Consider the following 27,574-nt stretch of genomic DNA (forward strand, 5'->3'; position numbering starts at 1 on the left):
TTTTTTCTTTTTGGGCAAATTTTGGCCAAAAAGTGCCTAAAAATGGGGTATTTTGAATTTCTTCTGAAATTGCTTCATTAATTTTTTCAGATTTTTTTGCATAAAGATAGAGGGAAGGTTTTTCAGGAAATTTTTTGTTGCCATAAATTTCCGATTTTCTTATTTGTTGAAACAAAAATAACCTTCAGTAAATTTATGGGGGAATGAGTATTATTCGCGATTGGCTTGTTATTATTTTCTCACTTTTTGTTTGACTGACTATTGTTGCGACTTTTTCTATTTTTTTATTACACTATAGACTTTAGGAAGGTCCATTCAGCATGTAGCTCGTCCCTAATTTTCTCAAATCTTATGACTAATTTTGCTTTCAAATTTGATAGAAAGATCGGTTATCAACAATAAACAATTACTGGCTCTGTTAGTATCCGCGCCACAATCAGTGCCTTTTTTTTAATTTTTCGGCCTAAAACGGCCGATCAACTTTCTAACTTTACACCAATCATAATCAATTTTTTGTCTTTGCATGCTGCAAAAATCTCAATTTTTAAGAAATATGGTTTGACATTTTAGTCTTATTTTCCATAACTTCTGTACTAACAGGAAGCACCTAGGGTCACCTAAGAGGTGCATTGCCCATATAGTAGAGGGAAATTTGCTAAATCACTCGATTGTTTTAGTCAAAACATATTATCATACATTTCTGGAAAGGTAAGGGGTAGATAAATGAAAATAAGCTAAGTTCCAATTTTTTTTCGGACACTTTGGCGTGTTCTTCGGACAAATATGACGATCTCAGGCAAAAATTCTTGCATTGTTTATAAGAAACTTTACAATCTCAGAATCTCATTTATATCCTTTAATTTTTGTGTGTTATTTTTGGGAAATTTTACCGTTGTGAGTGTTATAACTGAGGCACAACTGGTTTGCACCGACAAAGAATATTTTAAATTTTCAACCCTCTCATTTAGCCTGAAAATGTTTTCACAAACATTTAAAAATGACTACTAGTAGGGGGAAATTTGTTCAGTTTTTTGAGGTCGCTCGAGTGTTTTAGTCAAAATACTTGTCATACATTTTACACTTTGGTGTGGTTTTATTAGATTTATGCTAAATTATAGCACTTTTTTTACCACAACACAAGGCCCATAACTTTTGATCTAGTTATAATGAATGAAATCATGAATTTTCAGGGCTTACAATTTTGCCTAAAAATGCATAATACGCAAAAACTGTGGGTTTTCAAGCTTGGTAACATTCAAATCCCGAAACAGCACCCTTTAATTGTAGGCCATGGACAGTCCCCTCGAAACGTTTCACTTTTTTTTTCAAAATGCCGGTGAACAAGCTTTGACCATTGAATATACCCTTCGGTTATTAGCTTTTACAAAGTAAATAAGGAATGGCACGCAATATGAGCATATTTATCTTTCTTATAAGCATATACTTTATAAGAATCAAATCAATAACTCTCGATAGACGATGATAAACCCTTCGGGAATTAGTTTTTACAAACTAAACAAAGAATGGCACCCAATTAAGCATATTTATTTTTCTTATAAGCATATACTTTATACGAATCAAATCAATCACTCTTTATAGACGATGATATACCTTTCGGTAATTAGTTCTTACAAAGTAAACAAGGGGTGGCAGCAATGTGAGCATATTTATTCTTATCATAAGCATATACTTTATAAGAATCAAATCAAACTACTCTTGAAAGGATACGAGAAAAAGTTGTACTATTTTACATTAAAGCCGTTACTGCGGAAACATTCAAATATGAGAAGCTTAAATTATATAGACATTTTCATTTCACAGTTATAACTCTCATTTTTTCATCTTTAGATTGAACGTTGAAACAATTAAAATCAAAATTAACAATGAACATGAAAAATATAAAAAGACAGATGATATCACCGACAGATTCAATCAAACTGGCCGTCCTCCATCATGAGAATAGTGTAATTTGCCCCGACCTGATAAAACGTTTCCAGAAATTGAAAGTTTCATTGAGAATAACATGCCGGCATGCATAGAAACTATTGGACCAGCCAACCGCTTCCATGGATGTCCGACATAAGAATCTAGGCCGCCCAAAGAAATTGAATGCCCGAAAGGAACACATGGTGAAAAAAGACATGTAAGCTCATTTTATGATCAATAAATGTACCCAGATTATAATAAGTAAAATTTTCATATTGATGGCTGTCGCTGACCTAATTTTTAGCCGCCAAATGGTACATTTAGGTAATGTAAGCCGCCAAAGTCAACTTTCAAGGGCTAGTTCAAACTATCTAACTACCATTTTACAGTAAGAATTATGTAGAACGTATTCTTACTTGAATCGATCTATTCATATATACCTTATTACACGAATATTACTAGGCAAGTATTCAACGGCCTTGAAATTAACTCTCCAAAAATAACATGAATTTTATTGTTTTTTCAAGGACATCATGGCTGGTTTTAATTTAGGGGGTTTTATTAACACGAAATTTTTCAATTCGTGTTAATAAAATGACGAGTAATATTCGTGTAGATAGGTACATAGATTGATACTTTTTTGCTACATTTTTGGTAAAAATGTTAACATATTCTCCATATTCTCTTTCTGTGGGTACTCTTTATTAGTCTTTGTTTAAGCAATTGTTGTTATGACAATGGTAGTTAAAGGCGCGTGTTCCCTCATTTAAAGCTGTAGTAATATTTCAATTCTTTTAAATTCAAACTCAAATAAATGGGAAAATCAAGGGGTTACCGGTTCAAACGGGGTGTTCCTAAATGATAGGGTACCCCAATTTGGACCCCAATCGGACTACTTGTTAGGAAGTGGTCAGAAAGTATCTACTAGGGGGGGGGGGGTGGAGGATTCTAGGGGGGGGGGTTCCAAAATTTTTTCGAGGGTTTAGGGGGGGGGGTTTCAAATTTTTTTTGATGGTTTAGGGGGGGTTCCAAATCTTTTGGGCAACTCAAGAGAAAATGTAGGAAGTCTAATATCATAGTTTTACGTTTCAAGATTTCAAAAATTTTTCGGCCTGACGGCCGACAACTCAGAATTTATTTTATTGGATATATGTACATGTCATACTAACATTATTTGGGCATCATCGCCTTGCTCTTTTGGTTTTTAGCATTGAGCTAAATGAGGGAAGTAGATTAGCGGCTTTCACAGCTCATCAGAGTGGTTTGAAAAAGTACTTTTTAGAAAGAAATTTGTCAAAACAAAGTGTCTTTTGGCTAAAATGGTGGTGAAAAACATCGACATTTTCTCCCGTCGGCGCAAACCATGGTTGTGCCTCCTTAGTCTCTACTAATATCTTATAAATTATATACACAGAGCTTTGACAGACCCTGGAAAACCTGAAAATATAGGTTTATATGGAAATTTCAAACTCAGAGAATTTTATTTTTCAGACTCCTTTTAACAACAGTATTAGCCTCCGTCTCAGAACGCGGTCAGAAAATTTTGCGGATAATTTCACAGCGAAAATGCATCCAGTGAAATGTGAGTAATGTATCATGATTCAAGTCGACTGACATAATTATACACATAATACATGTTACAAGTTCTGCCTACAGATTCTCAAGCTCGGCTATAATAAAACTATTACATGTTAGTAGCAGACCCGACTGACCGATGTTATGTAGCAGGTTGAAACATGAGTTTCTACTGGAAAGATGCAGTTTGTTTTCAAGTTAAATCTTCAAAATAAAACAAACTGTGTGGGTTTCTTTACTTCCAAACAACCTACCAATAGTTTTGGAACACTCCATAATAAAGGAAGATGACATGATTTGTTGGTTTTTGTTTGATTTGTTGACTCATATATCTCATGGCAAATGGGATAGCAAATGACTTTTCATGTATTGCTTGGCTCTACATATGACACCTCTAACTTTGAACACCTCCAGAATGTTGAAAAAAGCATTTTACGAGATAACTTTCAATTATAATTTTCATGGAAATTTTTAATCGAAAGATTTGGCTTGGCGTCAGTTTTGTTTGGTTGATGTTTGGTATCGTGATCATTAAAAGCAATGAAATGCCACACAGTCACTCTACACATGATGCCTCCAGCCATGATTGGTATCACAATGTTGGAAAAAAACATTTTACGAGAAATTGTTGATAGAAATTATATTGACTTATTTTTACAATTTTGGCGGTGTGGGTTTAGTTGGTTGATAATCTTTACACTGTGGGATGGTTTTCAAAAAACTGTTATATTGATTGTTGTTTGTTGAAATTGATTACCAAAAAAAAAGAGAACCTTTTTTTGATAAATACTTTATTTTTTTCATGAATCGAAAAAACCATGTGGATAGTATGTCTTGTAGTAACCAATGCAGTGTCTGTTTTCAAATTTTGAAAGCTCTATACCTACTGAATCGAAGCTCTGACTAGCTCTGTTTTTAAAACTTTGAGCCAGGTTTTTTTCTTTGTTGCTATGAAAGATAGATTTTTAAATTGTCGTAATGTAAATTTATGGTAAAGTTTTAGTTTTTGAGTTTAGTTAATCAGTAGTACATACCAGTAGTATTTTTTCAGTAATCCTTTCTTGTAAATATAATAACATTTAACCAGACTCATTGCCCTCATTATATTCGAATTTGTATTTTTTAGGACTGATAAGTACATATTTTTGAACACCAAAACAAAGCAAACAACATGTCAATTCTTTCTGGATAAATATATATGTATACTTTATTGTGGGGGGCGTACGAGATTTCGGTATTGCGGAAATGGGCTTGTTTTTGTGCGGAATTTCGGTAATCACGTCAAAACATTTCGGTATTTCGGAATCCAAAAAGACTTCGGTTTCGGAAAAATGACTTTTTTTACTGCGGAAATTCGGTCTGAAGAGCTTTAGTTTCGGTTTTTCGGTATCCGATTGTGTGCTTCGGAAATAATACTGAGGTTAAGCATACCAGGATAATCACGATGACGGACGAAAAAAAACGTAATTTGATTGGTTGAAACTCACTAGCCTGTTTAATTTTCATGGTCGTGATTTTACCAATTTGGGACTTAACCTCACTAATTTCTATCCACAAATAACGCTTTCTGAATCAATGACGTCAAGCACAAGCGCGCGCTAGATCCTAGCGGCGTTCGCGCGCACATATGATGGGTATAGGTATAGATTGCTCCACAACACAATCTTATTTCATTCGCGGACCTTTTGTAAGCAGTGAAAAATTGAAGCTTTTTCAAAACGGACCAAAGCTGGTACGATGAATGGCACGATGCCTCGAGGGCTTTGTGAGAAGGTCAGCATTTTTATAATAAGGCGTTAATATTTTACTGAGAGTCAAATCATCACCTATCATTCGGAACGATGAAAATCCAGTTCTATAACAGGGTTCCCAGCGGTCAGGGAAAACCTGGAAAAGTCAGGGAATTTTCGTAAAATTTCTCAAAAGTCAGGGAGAAGTCAGGGAGCTTTTTTTCCAGAATGCCTTGAATTTGATGGTTTTCAGTCAATCTTTGAATCTCTATTTTTTAAAGTCAACGCACTTTGACTATTGTAAAGCTGGCCGGGTTATTTTTGAAATAATTATTTTACTACAACACGAAAAATTTGACGTTTTTGGTCAGGAAAGAATACTCTCTTTCCATTCTAAGTCAGGGAAAACTGCTCTTCTCAATACTTTTTTTAGGGAAAAAGGGTGGATTTTAAAGCAAAAGTCAAGGAAAAATTTTCGCGCTCGCTTCGCTCGCATTATCTTTTACAAACTTCCTTTTTTGAGGTAGGGGGTTAAACTGAAATCTGTGTCGTACCACCTCTTTGCAGCGTGCGGTGTCCGCGGGGTGTGATGGTTGTACTGTATGTGGCAAAAATATTCTTTTCCCACAGTTTCTTCCTTTTTTTATTCAAGTTTTTCTTTAAGTGAAAATTATCTACAGAAAAAAATTCGGTATCGGAATTAGTGAAATATTTTTGCGCAATATCGGAAATCAGGTCAAAAATGCTCGGAATTTCGGAAATCAGAAACCCCGTACGCCCCCCCCCTTTATTGTGTGCTTTGAGTTCTATTTTAATCAACCCTCTCAACTGCTGATCTTTCAACTATCATTTAGGAGTAAAGAATGGACTTCCATTGTACCATTTTCTCTAAGTATTTTGTGCAAATTTTCAACAAAGAAGTAGACTTCTTGACTGTCCTTGTCCCTTATGTTAAAGTTGTTCTGATGGAGGACATTGCTATTTATGGTAGCCTTCACATATCAATAAGGAGCTTTGGTGTAAATGTTTTTTTCTGATGAAATCATACTAATCTGAAACTATTAGGCCTTTATGAAGTTTCTAGAACAATAATCTTGCTCCAATCTTGAGAAACACTGGAAAAATAGGTTAGTATTCCCTGCCATAATTTCACCGATTTCCTCTGCTTTCTGCTTGAAAACGCTGTCGTATAGCCGAAAACGAAAGTGAAACTGTGAAAACGTCCGCAAATTCGGGCCCAGTCCTCTTCCGAGACGGAGGCTAATAGCTTGTATTTTAGGGTCTCGAGTAGCTGATCTTCAAAATTTTCTCCCTTCGGGGCCAACCATGGTGGCCCCAAATGATATTTTGAGTAATTGAGTAATGCCTCTGTAATGTAGGGAGATTATGTATCAGGGAAAATAAGCCGTAATTTTCTCCCAGAACTTTGGGAAACTCAGAGAAAATAACTCGTTGATTCTTATTTTAACCCTTGACTACTCCTATAGGAGATCTACCATTTTGATTGACGTTTACACCACGGGTTTTTTCTTTTGTTTACTTCAGAGAAATTCCGTCGTAACCATGGAAATCGACGGAAAAAATCCCGTGGTGTAAACGTCAATCAAAATGGTAGATCTCCTAAAGGACTATACTCAACTTTACAGGGCTAAACTATCTCCCTTACCTAATTTTGACATAAAAAACTGTCATACAAACAAATGATACTCTTTGTACCGCATCTGTATGAATTCTTTTTTTGCGTAAAAATTTTTCTAGTAGGGGGGGGGGTGCGAAAAAATATTGGGCCTTATGAGGGGGGTTCGAAATTTTTTTCCAGGCTAGGGGAGGGGGTGCGAAAGTATTTTGGGATTTTTCAAAATATCCTCCACTCCCCCCTAGTAGATACTTTCTGACCGCTCCCTTAGGGTACTCATTTAATTTACAGACCAGAATAAACATAATTAAATAACAGAAATCTTTGGAGAAAAGTCATCTGCTAAGGCAAGAGTTACAAATGTTTTTGAAGTAGAGTTTAGCCCGAGGACTACTTCTCTCTTGCCATACTACACCCCTGTGTCACATACCCACTGGGACCCCATCCCCACTGGAAAATCAATGTCTAAAGATTACACTCCAAAACCATCCCCATTGGATTTTTTTAACCTTGGAACAGTAAAATTTCTATCCCCATTGGGATTTCGATAGGAATATAAAAATCCCCACTGAAGAAAAAAGTTCCAGCGGGGCTGTGAGACAGGGGTGGTATACTCAACATTCGTCTTTCTCCTTCATTGTTTTTTCTTTGGCTTTTTGATATCACTCTTTTATTGTTTTGCGTTCTTTTTAGAAAAATCTTCCGCCATGCGAAAGTCGTATCGTCATATTTTATGAGCTAATGCCATAATCTATTTCTTTTCCTCTTCACTTCTAAGTGTCACCTTTATCTTTTGCTGGTAAACATTTCGGCTTTTCGAGCACCGATTCTCTCTGCCTTCAATTATATATCGATATCAAATCCTGTACGCTCTTTGACAACTTCTTCCACATAAGCTTTGTCGAATTCCCGTTGTTCTTCTAAGTCCTCGTCTTAGTTTTCACCCACATCGTGGTGCAAAACAATGTTTTATTTTGTCGAATTAAGTCACCGTTGTTCTTCGTTTTTTTCCTCCATGAAACTTTTGATATTCACTTCTTGTTTATTGAGTTCCTCTTTGGTGATATCAGCGTAGGTCATTTGTTTCGATTCTATTTTGTGCTCTTCTTTCTTCATCAGTGTTTTGATTTTCTCCTCTAAAGGACACAACCTTTTGTCGACGTTGAACCTATTAATTTCTTCGTTTGGGTTTACTATCTTTATTGTATTATTTTCTTCTTCGTCAATCATTTTTATCTTTTCTATCAGCTTTGGCGAGATAATAACGCATTTGGCACATTGAAAGCTCTTTGTTTTGTACTGGAGGCATATCAGATTTGATAAAGCGGGAGCTCCGAACAGTAGGCGTAATGGACAAACCTTTAGCATTTCCTAGTAGAAGTATTTCCTGTAGAAAAAAATCTACAAAATTTGCCTCGTCATCCGTTTTTTATTTGAAGTCAATAGCATTACTCAGTAAATTTTTATTGACGTTTTTCGAATATCGATTTTGTATCCCGAATATTGAAGCCCTAACTCCACCGAATCTACCCTTCAACCAAATCGATCCATTGCAATGAAATCCAAATCTTCTAAAGCGTTAATCTTTCACTGTTTATCAGTGAATTTCAAAGTTTCTAACCAACAAACAAAAACAATGTAAAGCTGATCTTATTTCCTAGTTCCAGAAATTCTGTATGGTTTCTACGCCGTCCACCTTACAACGATCGGCCAAGGGGCTTGAAATTTGCCCTTATAAGCCAAATTCTGGAGCCGCTCGCTGCGCTGCAGTTAATGCGCGTGTCGGGACAAAAATCGAAACGGAAGCTATTTTGTTTACATTTTTGGCTGGGGAAGCCCTGCAAAACAGTGCTTTTTGAGTAGATTTGGTGATTCTTGGGAAGAAAGAAGAAGAATACTACTTGCAACCAACATCAAATGTATTGGAATAGACTTCTATCATACATTGGAATAAAAAACAATACTTTTTGAACATAATGAATGTGTGAAACTTGCTTTTTTGTTTACAAACTTCACTCAAGTAGTTTCGTCGATTTCGCTGCTTTCGAAAGCTGTTGACGGAGACTACTAACTTGCAGAAGTAACTTTATTTTTAATTTATTAGAAGTAACAACTTTTTTTTGAAATTTTTTGTTTACTTTTTTTTTCAATTTTTTTTTTCAAATGTTTTAATTTTTTTCCAAAAAAATTTAATTTAATTTTTTTTTCTCAATTTTTCTAAAACTTTTTTTAATCTTTTTCTTTTTTTTAAATAATGTTTTCAATTTCTTTTTTTTAAATTCTTTTTAAAATTGAATTTTAATTTTTTTCCAGATTTTTTTTAATTTTAATTTTTTTTTTCTTTCAAAAAAGGATTTTTAAGCTGCGCACGGCAGCGCAGCGAGCGACTCCAGAATTTGGCTAATTAAAACGCTCGACCACACACAAATTTTTTTTGAAATTTTTTGTTTACTTTGTTTTTCAATATTTTTTTCAAATTTTTTAAATTTTTTTCAAAAAAATTTTATTTTATTTTTTTTTCTCAATTTTTTTAAAACTTTGTTTTATTTTTTTTCTTTTTTTTTAAATAAAGTTTTCAATTTCTTTTTTCAAATTCTTTTTAAAATTTAATTTTAATTTTTTCGAGGTTTTTTTTAATTTTAAATTTTTTTCTTTCTTTCAAAAAAGGATTTTTATTATTTTACAAAAAAATGTTTCTATTTTTTTTTTAATTTGGTTTTATTTCAAAAAAATTCTGAATTTCACTGTTACAACGCTCGGCCACCATAGATTTCAGTACCTTTGATAAAATTACTACTGCGACTTTAAGTCTATTTCAAATAAAATGAAAGTGTTTTTTCAAACCTCAATGACTTCTGATAGAATTTGAATTAGTTAGCAGTTTTGTGCTCGTTAAAAAGAATCAAATTTCAAATCTGATTTTTATAAACAATCAATCGAAGGTTTTTTATCATAATCTCAAGCATCAGTTTTTAAAATTTAAGGCAAAAAGGGGTACCCCCAATAAGTAGCCCGATTGGGGTACCTAACCTTTCAGGAACACCTGTTAAAATCCTACTAAGATAAAAACTTTTGAACTTATTTCAAGTTCATAATTTTTCATTTTCTAGACATCATAAAAGATGCAAAGACCCTTAAAAGCTCAAAATGGGATACAAAGACAAATGGAACGGATTTAAATTCAAGAACTCGTTCTATTTTTTTGTCAACAAAAAATAATTTAACCACAAGTGATTTTACTACGTGTGCATTGTAAAGAACAAGTACAGGCGTTTATCGCCTGCGTTTATTGCCAAGCACTAGCCACTTCAAATGAATGTTTTGAGTATAATGAATGTTTTGAAAGATTGGATCAGATTGTTGACCTATGTTCTATTTATTTTAGATATTCAAGTTAGTGCTCAAGATGTGGGCCCAAACGCTCCACGAAGAGAGAGATATCTGAATTTCATACTCAGTGTGTCATGATCTGACAACCTTAGCAATTTTTTCATGAAATAAATGTATGCTTCGCATGTGTTTATCTGAGTGGTGTACATAAGAAGTAGATAACTTTTATGTTAAAAAGCAAAACGTAGATATTGTGAGCGGTTTTTATGAAAGTTTTTTCAATTTTCAATGAAAGTATGGTAGCCAGAGCAAAGTAAATCATGATAGGATGATGGCTAGTAAATGCTGATCTACATTTTTTTGGTTTGCACAAAGAGAAAAGGTATCAATATGAATTATGTTTTGTATTTTATATCATTTTCATCAAGGTTTGAGAGGATTGATATCCGAAGCAATGATTCGATTTGTTCTTTTTTAAGTAACTGAGCTGCGGTTTACTTTTTCATAGTTACTCATTTAAAATCGACTGGTCTTGTTTATGAAACAGAGTTCCAAAAATGAATGTTTGATCATCACTCAGTTATAACATTGACTCACTTCTCTCAAGAGCGATGACTGTATACCTTGACAGAAAATTCTTGGAATTCTTATCGAAATAGATCATTTCGAACTCATTAGAAAAGAAATAAATCACTGCTCAGTGATAAAGTGGTTATTCACTTAAAGTGGAAGGATAGGCTTCCTCATTTACTACTATTGAATTCCTATAAAACCAAACCAAACAAATGTCAAGCTCCTTTGGATCAAGAAATATGATTTTGATGCAGCAAGTCTCATCAAAATCATATTTCTGTTTTCCTCAGAGTGTGGTATACTTTATTTGGATATCATTAAATTCAATGAAATCATGAAATTGTCAATGTTACTTGTTATCTATTACATAATAGATTTTCTACATAAAGATATCCAAAGCTCTTGCTCATTTACAAGATACATAGTGATTTAAATTACTACTCCCTGTTAAAGTAGCCGCTCTTAGTTTTCAGGGTAGCATTAATTTCGGTAACCAAATATTGATCTCTTTATGTTTAGTAATGAATTTGATTTAAGCTTTATTTTCTTTAACTTTTAGATCCCCCCTTTGCGTTAAGAAACGATGCATCATCTCATCGAATGTGTATTAGCTGCTTCCTAGCTAGCAAGGTCAAATGTGTGCCCACTTCCAATAGAAATGCTCAATAGAGATGCTGCAGATCAATCAGAAGTGTCAACGCTGTATTGTAGATCAAAACCTTGTGAATATCCAAATAATAATTTCATTGGTTGGATGAACATTTGAAAGAAAAAGGAAGAAAACGTTTGGCCATGAAATTGGTAATTTATACTTTTTTTTATTTGACTTTTAAAAGTATATTTGGTTTAATCGTTTTTTTGTGCTTGATTCAAGGTAATACTTGATTTACTTGCTGTATTAACTAAGTGTCGCCCTGTATTTTGATATGATTATAAGAACATCTTGTTTTCTATTTATTTTAGATATTCAAGTTAGTGGTCAAGATGTGGGCCCAAACGCTCCACGAAGAGAGAGATATCTGAATTTCATACTCAGTGTGTCATGATCTGACAACCTTAGCAATTTTTTCATGAAATAAATGTATGCTTCGCATGTGTTTATCTGAGTGGTGTACATAAGAAGTAGATAACTTTTATGTTAAAAAGCAAAACGTAGATATTGTGAGCGGTTTTTATGAAAGTTTTTTCAATTTTCAATGAAAGTATGGTAGCCAGAGCAAAGTAAATCATGATAGGATGATGGCTAGTAAATGCTGATCTACATTTTTTTGGTTTGCACAAAGAGAAAAGGTATCAATATGAATTATGTTTTGTATTTTATATCATTTTCATCAAGGTTTGAGAGGATTGATATCCGAAGCAATGATTCGATTTGTTCTTTTTTAAGTAACTGAGCTGCGGTTTACTTTTTCATAGTTACTCATTTAAAATCGACTGGTCTTGTTTATGAAACAGAGTTCCAAAAATGAATGTTTGATCATCACTCAGTTATAACATTGACTCACTTCTCTCAAGAGCGATGACTGTATACCTTGACAGAAAATTCTTGGAATTCTTATCGAAATAGATCATTTCGAACTCATTAGAAAAGAAATAAATCACTGCTCAGTGATAAAGTGGTTATTCACTTAAAGTGGAAGGATAGGCTTCCTCATTTACTACTATTGAATTCCTATAAAACCAAACCAAACAAATGTCAAGCTCCTTTGGATCAAGAAATATGATTTTGATGCAGCAAGTCTCATCAAAATCATATTTCTGTTTTCCTCAGAGTGTGGTATACTTTATTTGGATATCATTAAATTCAATGAAATCATGAAATTGTCAATGTTACTTGTTATCTATTACATAATAGATTTTCTACATAAAGATATCCAAAGCTCTTGCTCATTTACAAGATACATAGTGATTTAAATTACTACTCCCTGTTAAAGTAGCCGCTCTTAGTTTTCAGGGTAGCATTAATTTCGGTAACCAAATATTGATCTCTTTATGTTTAGTAATGAATTTGATTTAAGCTTTATTTTCTTTAACTTTTAGATCCCCCCTTTGCGTTAAGAAACGATGCATCATCTCATCGAATGTGTATTAGCTGCTTCCTAGCTAGCAAGGTCAAATGTGTGCCCACTTCCAATAGAAATGCTCAATAGAGATGCTGCAGATCAATCAGAAGTGTCAACGCTGTATTGTAGATCAAAACCTTGTGAATATCCAAATAATAATTTCATTTGTTGGATGAACATTTGAAAGAAAAAGGAAGAAAACGTTTGGCCATGAAATTGGTAATTTATACTTTTTTTTATTTGACTTTTAAAAGTATATTTGGTTTAATCGTTTTTTTGTGCTTGATTCAAGGTAATACTTGATTTACTTGCTGTATTAACTAAGTGTCGCCCTGTATTTTGATATGATTATAAGAACATCTTGTTTTCTATTTATTTTAGATATTCAAGTTAGTGCTCAAGATGTGGGCCCAAACGCTCCACGAAGAGAGAGATATCTGAATTTCATACTCAGTGTGTCATGATCTGACAACCTTAGCAATTTTTTCATGAAATAAATGTATGCTTCGCATGTGTTTATCTGAGTGGTGTACATAAGAAGTAGATAACTTTTATGTTAAAAAGCAAAACGTAGATATTGTGAGCGGTTTTTATGAAAGTTTTTTCAATTTTCAATGAAAGTATGGTAGCCAGAGCAAAGTAAATCATGATAGGATGATGGCTAGTAAATGCTGATCTACATTTTTTTGGTTTGCACAAAGAGAAAAGGTATCAATATGAATTATGTTTTGTATTTTATATCATTTTCATCAAGGTTTGAGAGGATTGATATCCGAAGCAATGATTCGATTTGTTCTTTTTTAAGTAACTGAGCTGCGGTTTACTTTTTCATAGTTACTCATTTAAAATCGACTGGTCTTGTTTATGAAACAGAGTTCCAAAAATGAATGTTTGATCATCACTCAGTTATAACATTGACTCACTTCTCTCAAGAGCGATGACTGTATACCTTGACAGAAAATTCTTGGAATTCTTATCGAAATAGATCATTTCGAACTCATTAGAAAAGAAATAAATCACTGCTCAGTGATAAAGTGGTTATTCACTTAAAGTGGAAGGATAGGCTTCCTCATTTACTACTATTGAATTCCTATAAAACCAAACCAAACAAATGTCAAGCTCCTTTGGATCAAGAAATATGATTTTGATGCAGCAAGTCTCATCAAAATCATATTTCTGTTTTCCTCAGAGTGTGGTATACTTTATTTGGATATCATTAAATTCAATGAAATCATGAAATTGTCAATGTTACTTGTTATCTATTACATAATAGATTTTCTACATAAAGATATCCAAAGCTCTTGCTCATTTACAAGATACATAGTGATTTAAATTACTACTCCCTGTTAAAGTAGCCGCTCTTAGTTTTCAGGGTAGCATTAATTTCGGTAACCAAATATTGATCTCTTTATGTTTAGTAATGAATTTGATTTAAGCTTTATTTTCTTTAACTTTTAGATCCCCCCTTTGCGTTAAGAAACGATGCATCATCTCATCGAATGTGTATTAGCTGCTTCCTAGCTAGCAAGGTCAAATGTGTGCCCACTTCCAATAGAAATGCTCAATAGAGATGCTGCAGATCAATCAGAAGTGTCAACGCTGTATTGTAGATCAAAACCTTGTGAATATCCAAATAATAATTTCATTGGTTGGATGAACATTTGAAAGAAAAAGGAAGAAAACGTTTGGCCATGAAATTGGTAATTTATACTTTTTTTTATTTGACTTTTAAAAGTATATTTCGTTTCATCGTTTTTTTGTGCTTGATTCAAGGTAATAGTTGATTTACTTGCTGTATTAACTAAGTGTCGCCCTGTATTTTGATTTGATTATAAGAACATCTTGTTTTCTATTTATTTTAGATATTCAAGTTAGTGCTCAAGATGTGGGCCCAAACGCTCCACGAAGAGAGAGATATCTGAATTTCATACTCAGTGTGTCATGATCTGACAACCTTAGCAATTTTTTCATGAAATAAATGTATGCTTCGCATGTGTTTATCTGAGTGGTGTACATAAGAAGTAGATAACTTTTATGTTAAAAAGCAAAACGTAGATATTGTGAGCGGTTTTTATGAAAGTTTTTTCAATTTTCAATGAAAGTATGGTAGCCAGAGCAAAGTAAATCATGATAGGATGATGGCTAGTAAATGCTGATCTACATTTTTTTGGTTTGCACAAAGAGAAAAGGTATCAATATGAATTATGTTTTGTATTTTATATCATTTTCATCAAGGTTTGAGAGGATTGATATCCGAAGCAATGATTCGATTTGTTCTTTTTTAAGTAACTGAGCTGCGGTTTACTTTTTCATAGTTACTCATTTAAAATCGACTGGTCTTGTTTATGAAACAGAGTTCCAAAAATGAATGTTTGATCATCACTCAGTTATAACATTGACTCACTTCTCTCAAGAGCGATGACTGTATACCTTGACAGAAAATTCTTGGAATTCTTATCGAAATAGATCATTTCGAACTCATTAGAAAAGAAATAAATCACTGCTCAGTGATAAAGTGGTTATTCACTTAAAGTGGAAGGATAGGCTTCCTCATTTACTACTATTGAATTCCTATAAAACCAAACCAAACAAATGTCAAGCTCCTTTGGATCAAGAAATATGATTTTGATGCAGCAAGTCTCATCAAAATCATATTTCTGTTTTCCTCAGAGTGTGGTATACTTTATTTGGATATCATTAAATTCAATGAAATCATGAAATTGTCAATGTTACTTGTTATCTATTACATAATAGATTTTCTACATAAAGATATCCAAAGCTCTTGCTCATTTACAAGATACATAGTGATTTAAATTACTACTCCCTGTTAAAGTAGCCGCTCTTAGTTTTCAGGGTAGCATTAATTTCGGTAACCAAATATTGATCTCTTTATGTTTAGTAATGAATTTGATTTAAGCTTTATTTTCTTTAACTTTTAGATCCCCCCTTTGCGTTAAGAAACGATGCATCATCTCATCGAATGTGTATTAGCTGCTTCCTAGCTAGCAAGGTCAAATGTGTGCCCACTTCCAATAGAAATGCTCAATAGAGATGCTGCAGATCAATCAGAAGTGTCAACGCTGTATTGTAGATCAAAACCTTGTGAATATCCAAATAATAATTTCATTGGTTGGATGAACATTTGAAAGAAAAAGGAAGAAAACGTTTGGCCATGAAATTGGTAATTTATACTTTTTTTTATTTGACTTTTAAAGTATATTTGGTTTAATCGTTTTTTTGTGCTTGATTCAAGGTAATAGTTGATTTACTTGCTGTATTAACTAAGTGTCGCCCTGTATTTTGATTTGATTATAAGAACATCTTGTTTTCTATTTATTTTAGATATTCAAGTTAGTGCTCAAGATGTGGGCCCAAACGCTCCACGAAGAGAGAGATATCTGAATTTCATACTCAGTGTGTCATGATCTGACAACCTTAGCAATTTTTTCATGAAATAAATGTATGCTTCGCATGTGTTTATCTGAGTGGTGTACATAAGAAGTAGATAACTTTTATGTTAAAAAGCAAAACGTAGATATTGTGAGCGGTTTTTATGAAAGTTTTTTCAATTTTCAATGAAAGTATGGTAGCCAGAGCAAAGTAAATCATGATAGGATGATGGCTAGTAAATGCTGATCTACATTTTTTTGGTTTGCACAAAGAGAAAAGGTATCAATATGAATTATGTTTTGTATTTTATATCATTTTCATCAAGGTTTGAGAGGATTGATATCCGAAGCAATGATTCGATTTGTTCTTTTTTAAGTAACTGAGCTGCGGTTTACTTTTTCATAGTTACTCATTTAAAATCGACTGGTCTTGTTTATGAAACAGAGTTCCAAAAATGAATGTTTGATCATCACTCAGTTATAACATTGACTCACTTCTCTCAAGAGCGATGACTGTATACCTTGACAGAAAATTCTTGGAATTCTTATCGAAATAGATCATTTCGAACTCATTAGAAAAGAAATAAATCACTGCTCAGTGATAAAGTGGTTATTCACTTAAAGTGGAAGGATAGGCTTCCTCATTTACTACTATTGAATTCCTATAAAACCAAACCAAACAAATGTCAAGCTCCTTTGGATCAAGAAATATGATTTTGATGCAGCAAGTCTCATCAAAATCATATTTCTGTTTTCCTCAGAGTGTGGTATACTTTATTTGGATATCATTAAATTCAATGAAATCATGAAATTGTCAATGTTACTTGTTATCTATTACATAATAGATTTTCTACATAAAGATATCCAAAGCTCTTGCTCATTTACAAGATACATAGTGATTTAAATTACTACTCCCTGTTAAAGTAGCCGCTCTTAGTTTTCAGGGTAGCATTAATTTCGGTAACCAAATATTGATCTCTTTATGTTTAGTAATGAATTTGATTTAAGCTTTATTTTCTTTAACTTTTAGATCCCCCCTTTGCGTTAAGAAACGATGCATCATCTCATCGAATGTGTATTAGCTGCTTCCTAGCTAGCAAGGTCAAATGTGTGCCCACTTCCAATAGAAATGCTCAATAGAGATGCTGCAGATCAATCAGAAGTGTCAACGCTGTATTGTAGATCAAAACCTTGTGAATATCCAAATAATAATTTCATTGGTTGGATGAACATTTGAAAGAAAAAGGAAGAAAACGTTTGGCCATGAAATTGGTAATTTATACTTTTTTTTATTTGACTTTTAAAAGTATATTTCGTTTCATCGTTTTTTTGTGCTTGATTCAAGGTAATAGTTGATTTACTTGCTGTATTAACTAAGTGTCGCCCTGTATTTTGATTTGATTATAAGAACATCTTGTTTTCTATTTATTTTAGATATTCAAGTTAGTGCTCAAGATGTGGGCCCAAACGCTCCACGAAGAGAGAGATATCTGAATTTCATACTCAGTGTGTCATGATCTGACAACCTTAGCAATTTTTTCATGAAATAAATGTATGCTTCGCATGTGTTTATCTGAGTGGTGTACATAAGAAGTAGATAACTTTTATGTTAAAAAGCAAAACGTAGATATTGTGAGCGGTTTTTATGAAAGTTTTTTCAATTTTCAATGAAAGTATGGTAGCCAGAGCAAAGTAAATCATGATAGGATGATGGCTAGTAAATGCTGATCTACATTTTTTTGGTTTGCACAAAGAGAAAAGGTATCAATATGAATTATGTTTTGTATTTTATATCATTTTCATCAAGGTTTGAGAGGATTGATATCCGAAGCAATGATTCGATTTGTTCTTTTTTAAGTAACTGAGCTGCGGTTTACTTTTTCATAGTTACTCATTTAAAATCGACTGGTCTTGTTTATGAAACAGAGTTCCAAAATGAATGTTTGATCATCACTCAGTTATAACATTGACTCACTTCTCTCAAGAGCGATGACTGTATACCTTGACAGAAAATTCTTGGAATTCTTATCGAAATAGATCATTTCGAACTCATTAGAAAAGAAATAAATCACTGCTCAGTGATAAAGTGGTTATTCACTTAAAGTGGAAGGATAGGCTTCCTCATTTACTACTATTGAATTCCTATAAAACCAAACCAAACAAATGTCAAGCTCCTTTGGATCAAGAAATATGATTTTGATGCAGCAAGTCTCATCAAAATCATATTTCTGTTTTCCTCAGAGTGTGGTATACTTTATTTGGATATCATTAAATTCAATGAAATCATGAAATTGTCAATGTTACTTGTTATCTATTACATAATAGATTTTCTACATAAAGATATCCAAAGCTCTTGCTCATTTACAAGATACATAGTGATTTAAATTACTACTCCCTGTTAAAGTAGCCGCTCTTAGTTTTCAGGGTAGCATTAATTTCGGTAACCAAATATTGATCTCTTTATGTTTAGTAATGAATTTGATTTAAGCTTTATTTTCTTTAACTTTTAGATCCCCCCTTTGCGTTAAGAAACGATGCATCATCTCATCGAATGTGTATTAGCTGCTTCCTAGCTAGCAAGGTCAAATTTGTGCCCACTTCCAATAGAAATGCTCAATAGAGATGCTGCAGATCAATCAGAAGTGTCAACGCTGTATTGTAGATCAAAACCTTGTGAATATCCAAATAATAATTTCATTTGTTGGATGAACATTTGAAAGAAAAAGGAAGAAAACGTTTGGCCATGAAATTGGTAATTTATACTTTTTTTATTTGACTTTTAAAAGTATATTTCGTTTCATCGTTTTTTTGTGCTTGATTCAAGGTAATAGTTGATTTACTTGCTGTATTAACTAAGTGTCGCCCTGTATTTTGATTTGATTATAAGAACATCTTGTTTTCTATTTATTTTAGATATTCAAGTTAGTGGTCAAGATGTGGGCCCAAACGCTCCACGAAGAGAGAGATATCTGAATTTCATACTCAGTGTGTCATGATCTGACAACCTTAGCAATTTTTTCATGAAATAAATGTATGCTTCGCATGTGTTTATCTGAGTGGTGTACATAAGAAGTAGATAACTTTTATGTTAAAAAGCAAAACGTAGATATTGTGAGCGGTTTTTATGAAAGTTTTTTCAATTTTCAATGAAAGTATGGTAGCCAGAGCAAAGTAAATCATGATAGGATGATGGCTAGTAAATGCTGATCTACATTTTTTTGGTTTGCACAAAGAGAAAAGGTATCAATATGAATTATGTTTTGTATTTTATATCATTTTCATCAAGGTTTGAGAGGATTGATATCCGAAGCAATGATTCGATTTGTTTTTTAAGTAACTGAGCTGCGGTTTACTTTTTCATAGTTACTCATTTAAAATCGACTGGTCTTGTTTATGAAACAGAGTTCCAAAAATGAATGTTTGATCATCACTCAGTTATAACATTGACTCACTTCTCTCAAGAGCGATGACTGTATACCTTGACAGAAAATTCTTGGAATTCTTATCGAAATAGATCATTTCGAACTCATTAGAAAAGAAATAAATCACTGCTCAGTGATAAAGTGGTTATTCACTTAAAGTGGAAGGATAGGCTTCCTCATTTACTACTATTGAATTCCTATAAAACCAAACCAAACAAATGTCAAGCTCCTTTGGATCAAGAAATATGATTTTGATGCAGCAAGTCTCATCAAAATCATATTTCTGTTTTCCTCAGAGTGTGGTATACTTTATTTGGATATCATTAAATTCAATGAAATCATGAAATTGTCAATGTTACTTGTTATCTATTACATAATAGATTTTCTACATAAAGATATCCAAAGCTCTTGCTCATTTACAAGATACATAGTGATTTAAATTACTACTCCCTGTTAAAGTAGCCGCTCTTAGTTTTCAGGGTAGCATTAATTTCGGTAACCAAATATTGATCTCTTTATGTTTAGTAATGAATTTGATTTAAGCTTTATTTTCTTTAACTTTTAGATCCCCCCTTTGCGTTAAGAAACGATGCATCATCTCATCGAATGTGTATTAGCTGCTTCCTAGCTAGCAAGGTCAAATGTGTGCCCACTTCCAATAGAAATGCTCAATAGAGATGCTGCAGATCAATCAGAAGTGTCAACGCTGTATTGTAGATCAAAACCTTGTGAATATCCAAATAATAATTTCATTGGTTGGATGAACATTTGAAAGAAAAAGGAAGAAAACGTTTGGCCATGAAATTGGTAATTTATACTTTTTTTTATTTGACTTTTAAAAGTATATTTGGTTTAATCGTTTTTTTGTGCTTGATTCAAGGTAATAGTTGATTTACTTGCTGTATTAACTAAGTGTCGCCCTGTATTTTGATTTGATTATAAGAACATCTTGTTTTCTATTTATTTTAGATATTCAAGTTAGTGCTCAAGATGTGGGCCCAAACGCTCCACGAAGAGAGAGATATCTGAATTTCATACTCAGTGTGTCATGATCTGACAACCTTAGCAATTTTTTCATGAAATAAATGTATGCTTCGCATGTGTTTATCTGAGTGGTGTACATAAGAAGTAGATAACTTTTATGTTAAAAAGCAAAACGTAGATATTGTGAGCGGTTTTTATGAAAGTTTTTTCAATTTTCAATGAAAGTATGGTAGCCAGAGCAAAGTAAATCATGATAGGATGATGGCTAGTAAATGCTGATCTACATTTTTTTGGTTTGCACAAAGAGAAAAGGTATCAATATGAATTATGTTTTGTATTTTATATCATTTTCATCAAGGTTTGAGAGGATTGATATCCGAAGCAATGATTCGATTTGTTCTTTTTTAAGTAACTGAGCTGCGGTTTACTTTTTCATAGTTACTCATTTAAAATCGACTGGTCTTGTTTATGAAACAGAGTTCCAAAAATGAATGTTTGATCATCACTCAGTTATAACATTGACTCACTTCTCTCAAGAGCGATGACTGTATACCTTGACAGAAAATTCTTGGAATTCTTATCGAAATAGATCATTTCGAACTCATTAGAAAAGAAATAAATCACTGCTCAGTGATAAAGTGGTTATTCACTTAAAGTGGAAGGATAGGCTTCCTCATTTACTACTATTGAATTCCTATAAAACCAAACCAAACAAATGTCAAGCTCCTTTGGATCAAGAAATATGATTTTGATGCAGCAAGTCTCATCAAAATCATATTTCTGTTTTCCTCAGAGTGTGGTATACTTTATTTGGATATCATTAAATTCAATGAAATCATGAAATTGTCAATGTTACTTGTTATCTATTACATAATAGATTTTCTACATAAAGATATCCAAAGCTCTTGCTCATTTACAAGATACATAGTGATTTAAATTACTACTCCCTGTTAAAGTAGCCGCTCTTAGTTTTCAGGGTAGCATTAATTTCGGTAACCAAATATTGATCTCTTTATGTTTAGTAATGAATTTGATTTAAGCTTTATTTTCTTTAACTTTTAGATCCCCCCTTTGCGTTAAGAAACGATGCATCATCTCATCGAATGTGTATTAGCTGCTTCCTAGCTAGCAAGGTCAAATGTGTGCCCACTTCCAATAGAAATGCTCAATAGAGATGCTGCAGATCAATCAGAAGTGTCAACGCTGTATTGTAGATCAAAACCTTGTGAATATCCAAATAATAATTTCATTGGTTGGATGAACATTTGAAAGAAAAAGGAAGAAAACGTTTGGCCATGAAATTGGTAATTTATACTTTTTTTTATTTGACTTTTAAAAGTATATTTCGTTTCATCGTTTTTTTGTGCTTGATTCAAGGTAATAGTTGATTTACTTGCTGTATTAACTAAGTGTCGCCCTGTATTTTGATTTGATTATAAGAACATCTTGTTTTCTATTTATTTTAGATATTCAAGTTAGTGGTCAAGATGTGGGCCCAAACGCTCCACGAAGAGAGAGATATCTGAATTTCATACTCAGTGTGTCATGATCTGACAACCTTAGCAATTTTTTCATGAAATAAATGTATGCTTCGCATGTGTTTATCTGAGTGGTGTACATAAGAAGTAGATAACTTTTATGTTAAAAAGCAAAACGTAGATATTGTGAGCGGTTTTTTCAATTTTCAATGAAAGTATGGTAGCCAGAGCAAAGTAAATCATGATAGGATGATGGCTAGTAAATGCTGATCTACATTTTTTTGGTTTGCACAAAGAGAAAAGGTATCAATATGAATTATGTTTTGTATTTTATATCATTTTCATCAAGGTTTGAGAGGATTGATATCCGAAACAATGATTCGATTTGTTCTTTTTTAAGTAACTGAGCTGTGGTTTACTTTTTCATAGTTACTCATTTAAAATCGACTGGTCTTGTTTATGAAACAGAGTTCCAAAAATGAATGTTTGATCATCACTCAGTTATAACATTGACTCACTTCTCTCAAGAGCGATGACTGTATACCTTGACAGAAAATTCTTGGAATTCTTATCGAAATAGATCATTTCGAACTCATTAGAAAAGAAATAAATCACTGCTCAGTGATAAAGTGGTTATTCACTTAAAGTGGAAGGATAGGCTTCCTCATTTACTACTATTGAATTCCTATAAAACCAAACCAAACAAATGTCAAGCTCCTTTGGATCAAGAAATATGATTTTGATGCAGCAAGTCTCATCAAAATCATATTTCTGTTTTCCTCAGAGTGTGTTATACTTTATTTGGATATCATTAAATTCAATGAAATCATGAAATTGTCAATGTTACTTGTTATCTATTACATAATAGATTTTCTACATAAAGATATCCAAAGCTCTTGCTCATTTACAAGATACATAGTGATTATTTTCAAAAATAATCCGAGGAAGCTCATTATTTAACAAAAATCTTTTCATTCCAGTATTTTTATAAAACTGGTCTTCTTTGTGTAAAAATTAATCTAGATCATAATCTTTCCAAATATTAACACAACGAACTTTTGTCCAACATATTGAAAAAAAAGTGTTAGTAGCACACTGCTTACCTGCAGTCTCTCCAAACATTTTGTGTGCCTGATTAAAGTTACCTTGGATTGTTTTTTCAAAAGTCATTTTCAAAAATCTTAGCGTTTGATTAGCAAGAGCTTTTATCGTGAGAAAATAATATTTCAATCCACGCAAGTGGTAAAAGTTTGTTCTATCGGCGCCTTCACCGAGAATATAAGTCAATCCACTCAAAGTGAAGAAAGTTTTTTTTAACAGCCTCTTTCGCCGAGAATGTAATTCACACCACTCTTTGTGGGTATAGTATTTCCCGCCACTCTTTGTGGGTAAATAGTACTTTTTTGCCGTGAACGTTTTTTAGTGATCAAGCAATCTTCCACACAGTTATTAGTGGGCAATGCTTTTTTAATCACCAGGACACTTTGGCTATGATTGTACAATAAAAAGAAGAAAAAAAACAATGGAATATTTCATCTAAATACTTCCAGAACCCTTTGAAAAAGAAGTCTGAAAGTTTAAAGGTTAAATAATCTTCAAAGCTTTGTGAAAAGAAATCTGAAAGTAAAAAAACTTAAGAAGTAAAAAAACCTTCTTGTTGTCACTGTATACTGAAATGAAACCTAGCCACCACGCACCAACCGATCAGAGTGATATGTTTATGTACACAATCTTGTTTAAATATTTTCCTCTTACTACTGCAACCCGACTTGACCTGTACATAGCTATAACCTCCTCCGCAAAGATCAGCCTCCTTTGCATTTACTTCCTTTACTTTAGGCGGTAAAACGGGCGTCAGTCAAGGCGTACAGAAGGCGTTTTAACATCTGAACCTGAAGAAAGTCCGTTTTAACAAATATTTCCCTTTTTCATTTAATTAAAATGTATATAGGTAGTTTAAAACAAAAAGCCTGTACAAAGTTAAAACTCTTAAAACAGAAAGTATGTAAATAAGCTTTATGTTCTGAAACCACCTAAATAAACCTTAAAGATAACATAGTTTTTGTTGCAGTTATCATATGTATATATTTTGTTAAATTTGTTGTTTTATTTATGTTGTCCGTTTGTTGTGTTGTCTATTTCCCGGGGGGGTACTAGGGCAAGATGGGTTACGGGGATGCTCCGCTGGTCAGGGTACCTTTTCTAACCTCCACGAGTCCCAGGTAGGGTCGCAAAAACACCAAAATAGAAAAATCAGTCCCTCGTAGGGTGCCTTTTTTTGGAAAATTTTTGGGAGAAAGTAGAAAATTTTGGAATTTCAGTCCCATTCAGGGTCACTTTTTTCGCAAATTTCGAGTCCCACGTAGGGTCCATTTTTCGAACCTCAGCGGAGCACCCCCGTCGGTCGACAAGGGTAGTACCCCCCCCCCGGGTCTATTTGCTATTTGTTTCTTTGATGTTTGTCTTGTATGTTTTAATGTTTGTGTTGTGGTCTGTCTATGTCTGGACTGGGTCCTAGGCATACTGATGAGCCCTGACGATTGGGTTACTTAGTCAAAAGTTCACTTAAACTGTAAACCAACCCAAATAGAACCCTAATCATATGCCTCTTTCCAAGTAGTTGAAATATTATTTCGGATACCAAACTAAATCAAAAAATATTTTACACGTCAGTCAAATTAGAATTTTCTGAATCCCCCATCCCACTGGAGCACAGAGACTGGGGTCTTTATTTTCAGGGAAGAATAAAAATAACAATTTTAACGAAGAACAACACATGAAGAATATATACACTTGGAAGTTATATTTACATGATGGGTATTTCAAAATCTTCAGAACCCAAAACCCTGGATAATGTAAGTTCAAATTTTGGTCTCTATACACACTACTTTTTGAAAATGGTTCTTGGTACATTTGGCATAAAAAGGAGGCTGTTTTGGCCAATCTAGAGGGTCGATATTCAAAAATGTTATTGTCTGTCGGTCTGTCTCTAATCGTCCACCACTTACATCTAATTCACATTGTTAACGTGTTAAACCTTGTTACCCTTGGTAACACCAAAATTCATTTATGGGCAGACTTTAAAGTCTGTTCCAAAAATAATTCCAGTCCACACATTTTGATATATTCCTCTTGAAGACAAAAGATAAACTACAAGTAGACTAAGCTCTTTAGTTTAGACGGCCCCTTTTTCGCCCTGCCTATTCTAAATTGTGAAGTGGGCTTAAAGTGGGCTGTCTAAAGTCAATGCATTGCCCTCTTTTGACGTCAATGCAATGTCTTCTTTCAATCTTTTTCGAGCAAAGATTTTAACTGCCAACTTTGTGCCCACTTTCTGCTAACATTTAGAATAGGCAGGGCAGAAAGTTGGCCGTCTAAACTAGAGCTAATACCTCATTGCAAAGATAATCTTAAAGTGGTTCATCTTAGTAAGAAAATGAAGATGAAAAAAGTGAAGGCTTTTTCGACTAGACCAAAAACTTTTAATTCATATTTTTCTGAAATTTGAAACTTCTTTCGAATATGTTTTTCTTTTCATATCTTTCTGCGGGCTTGCCCATTTTAGCCTATTTTTGGTCCTTTTTAGCCTAAGAATTCTTAGCCCCATTGGGATTTCGATAGGTTTTAAACCCCTACTTGAAAAAAATTTTTACACAGGGGTGTTTCAGTATTCGAGTTTGGTCAATGTATGGCCAAAGAATTAATTTGTGTTACTTTAGGAGAAACATGTAGTATAGACACTTAACTCTAGTTTAGACGGCCCCTTTTTCACCCTGCCTATTCTAATTGTGAATTAAAGTGGGCTTAAAGTGGGCTGTCTAAAGACAATGCATTGCCCTCTTTTGACGTCAATGCAATGTCTTCTTTCAATCTTTTTCAAGCAAAGATTTTAACTGCCAACTTTGTGCCCACTTTCTGCTTACTCTAACAATCAGAATAGGCAGGGCAGAAAGTTGGCCGTCTAAACTAGAGCTAATTATATTGTTGATGACAATAATCAACATCAGCGGGAAATAACGTATCAATGACTGGGGGGATACTAGGGCAACGTGGGTTACCTTTTCTAACCTCCATGAGTCCCAGGTAGGGTCACAAAAACACCAAAATAGAAAAATCAGTCCCTCGTAGCGTACCTTTTTTGGAAAATTTGGACAAGAAGTAGAACATTTGAGAAAATTTTGGAATTTCAGTCCCAATCAGGGTCACTTTTTACGCAAAATTTGGCAACATTTTTGAAAAAACGAATCCCACCTAAGAACCATTTTTCGAATCTCAGCGGAGCACCCCCGTCGGTCAGCAAGGGTAGTACCACCATCCTCCCCCCCCCGGATCAATAAATATATATTTGTTGGTCATCGTTCAAGTCAGGACCTGAAAAAGAGATTTGAAGAAAAGTTTATGGACGCAAGATGTCCAAAATGGTACATAATTCATCTTTATGACCAGGAACCCAATACAATCAAACGAGAACACTACACTGAGATAAGGATCAAGCTTCCCATTTTCATCCGCTACTGGCTAAAAGGTTCTAGCCGGGTCACTGAGACAGGGGTGTATTATTGATTTTTCAAGAGGCTCATCGTCATCATCATCCTTCGATCTAGGTCCGAGAGGACCTAGTGGGGACTTTAGTTTTGGTTGAAGTATAAAGTGTCTTAATAGCAGAGATGATTTTCTCTGGAATGACATACAGTTCTAGAATTTCAGACAATTTTTCGTGCGAAATCGAGTCAAAAGCCTTCTTAAAGTCAAAAAAACAAATAAAAGCAGTTCTATTGAGTTTTCGCATCTCCTCCGATATACGTCTAATGGCTAAGTTTGGGCAAGGATGCCCCTCCCTTTACGGAAACCATTCTGATTTTTACGGAGGAGTGGATCAAGAACTGGAACAAGACGGTTTAAAATCAATTTGTTGTACATTTTATCAGCTATCGGCATTAAAGTATAAGCCCCTGTAATTAGATGCAAGGGTTAGGTCACCTTGGAACAGGGATAATACCCCCCGTGAGCCAAGAAGAAGGATCCTGGCAATTTTCAAACGTTTGATTGCAAAACTCTAAAAGAAGATCGTGAAAGGTTGGATCTTCCCATAAGATTGTCGGAATATTGTCAAGACCAGAAGATTTTTTGTTGGAAAAAAGTTTGATGCATGTTACGAGCTCGTCTTTTGTAAAAGGAGAAGTGGAAATGTCAAGCTCAGCAAAAATTTGAGTTATGGGAAGTGCTTCCGCATTAAGAACAGGTGTTTTACCGAGTACAGATTTAGCCAGTTGACCCTTCGTTTCTCTGGAGAGCCTCCTTTCAGCTGAATAGAGGGGTGGTCTTTTCGTCCGGCTAGTTCATTTATTACCTTCCATGCAGCGGAGTGTTGGTTCGATACATGAAAATTGGAAATAGAGTCTATTTTACCTTGGATAAACAATGTTTCGGCATTAAGGTAGGCATCGTTTAGATGTTTTTGAGCATCA

The 27,574-nt window shown here is 33.6% G+C and overlaps 1 protein-coding gene and 1 long non-coding RNA gene across 2 annotated transcripts in view; one reads left to right on the forward strand and one right to left on the reverse strand.

The window, feature by feature from the left end:
• The window catches only part of LOC136806051 (membrane protein FAM174-like), a 420,508-nt gene that overhangs the window by 197,174 nt on the left and 195,760 nt on the right, over nt 1–27,574 (reverse strand). The window lies entirely within an intron of this gene.
• LOC136806040 (uncharacterized) lies at nt 10,258–22,296 on the forward strand. The gene is made up of 11 exons (XR_010846505.1): nt 10,258–11,571; nt 11,734–13,052; nt 13,215–14,533; nt 14,696–16,014; nt 16,176–17,494; nt 17,657–17,983; nt 18,733–18,974; nt 19,136–19,462; nt 20,210–20,451; nt 20,614–21,932; nt 22,095–22,296. It is a non-coding gene; the product is annotated as an uncharacterized lncRNA (long non-coding RNA).

This window comes from Clytia hemisphaerica, unplaced genomic scaffold (genome assembly GCF_902728285.1).
Source record: "Clytia hemisphaerica strain Z4C2 unplaced genomic scaffold, Clytia hemisphaerica genome assembly, whole genome shotgun sequence".
Lineage (NCBI taxonomy): Eukaryota > Metazoa > Cnidaria > Hydrozoa > Leptothecata > Clytiidae > Clytia > Clytia hemisphaerica.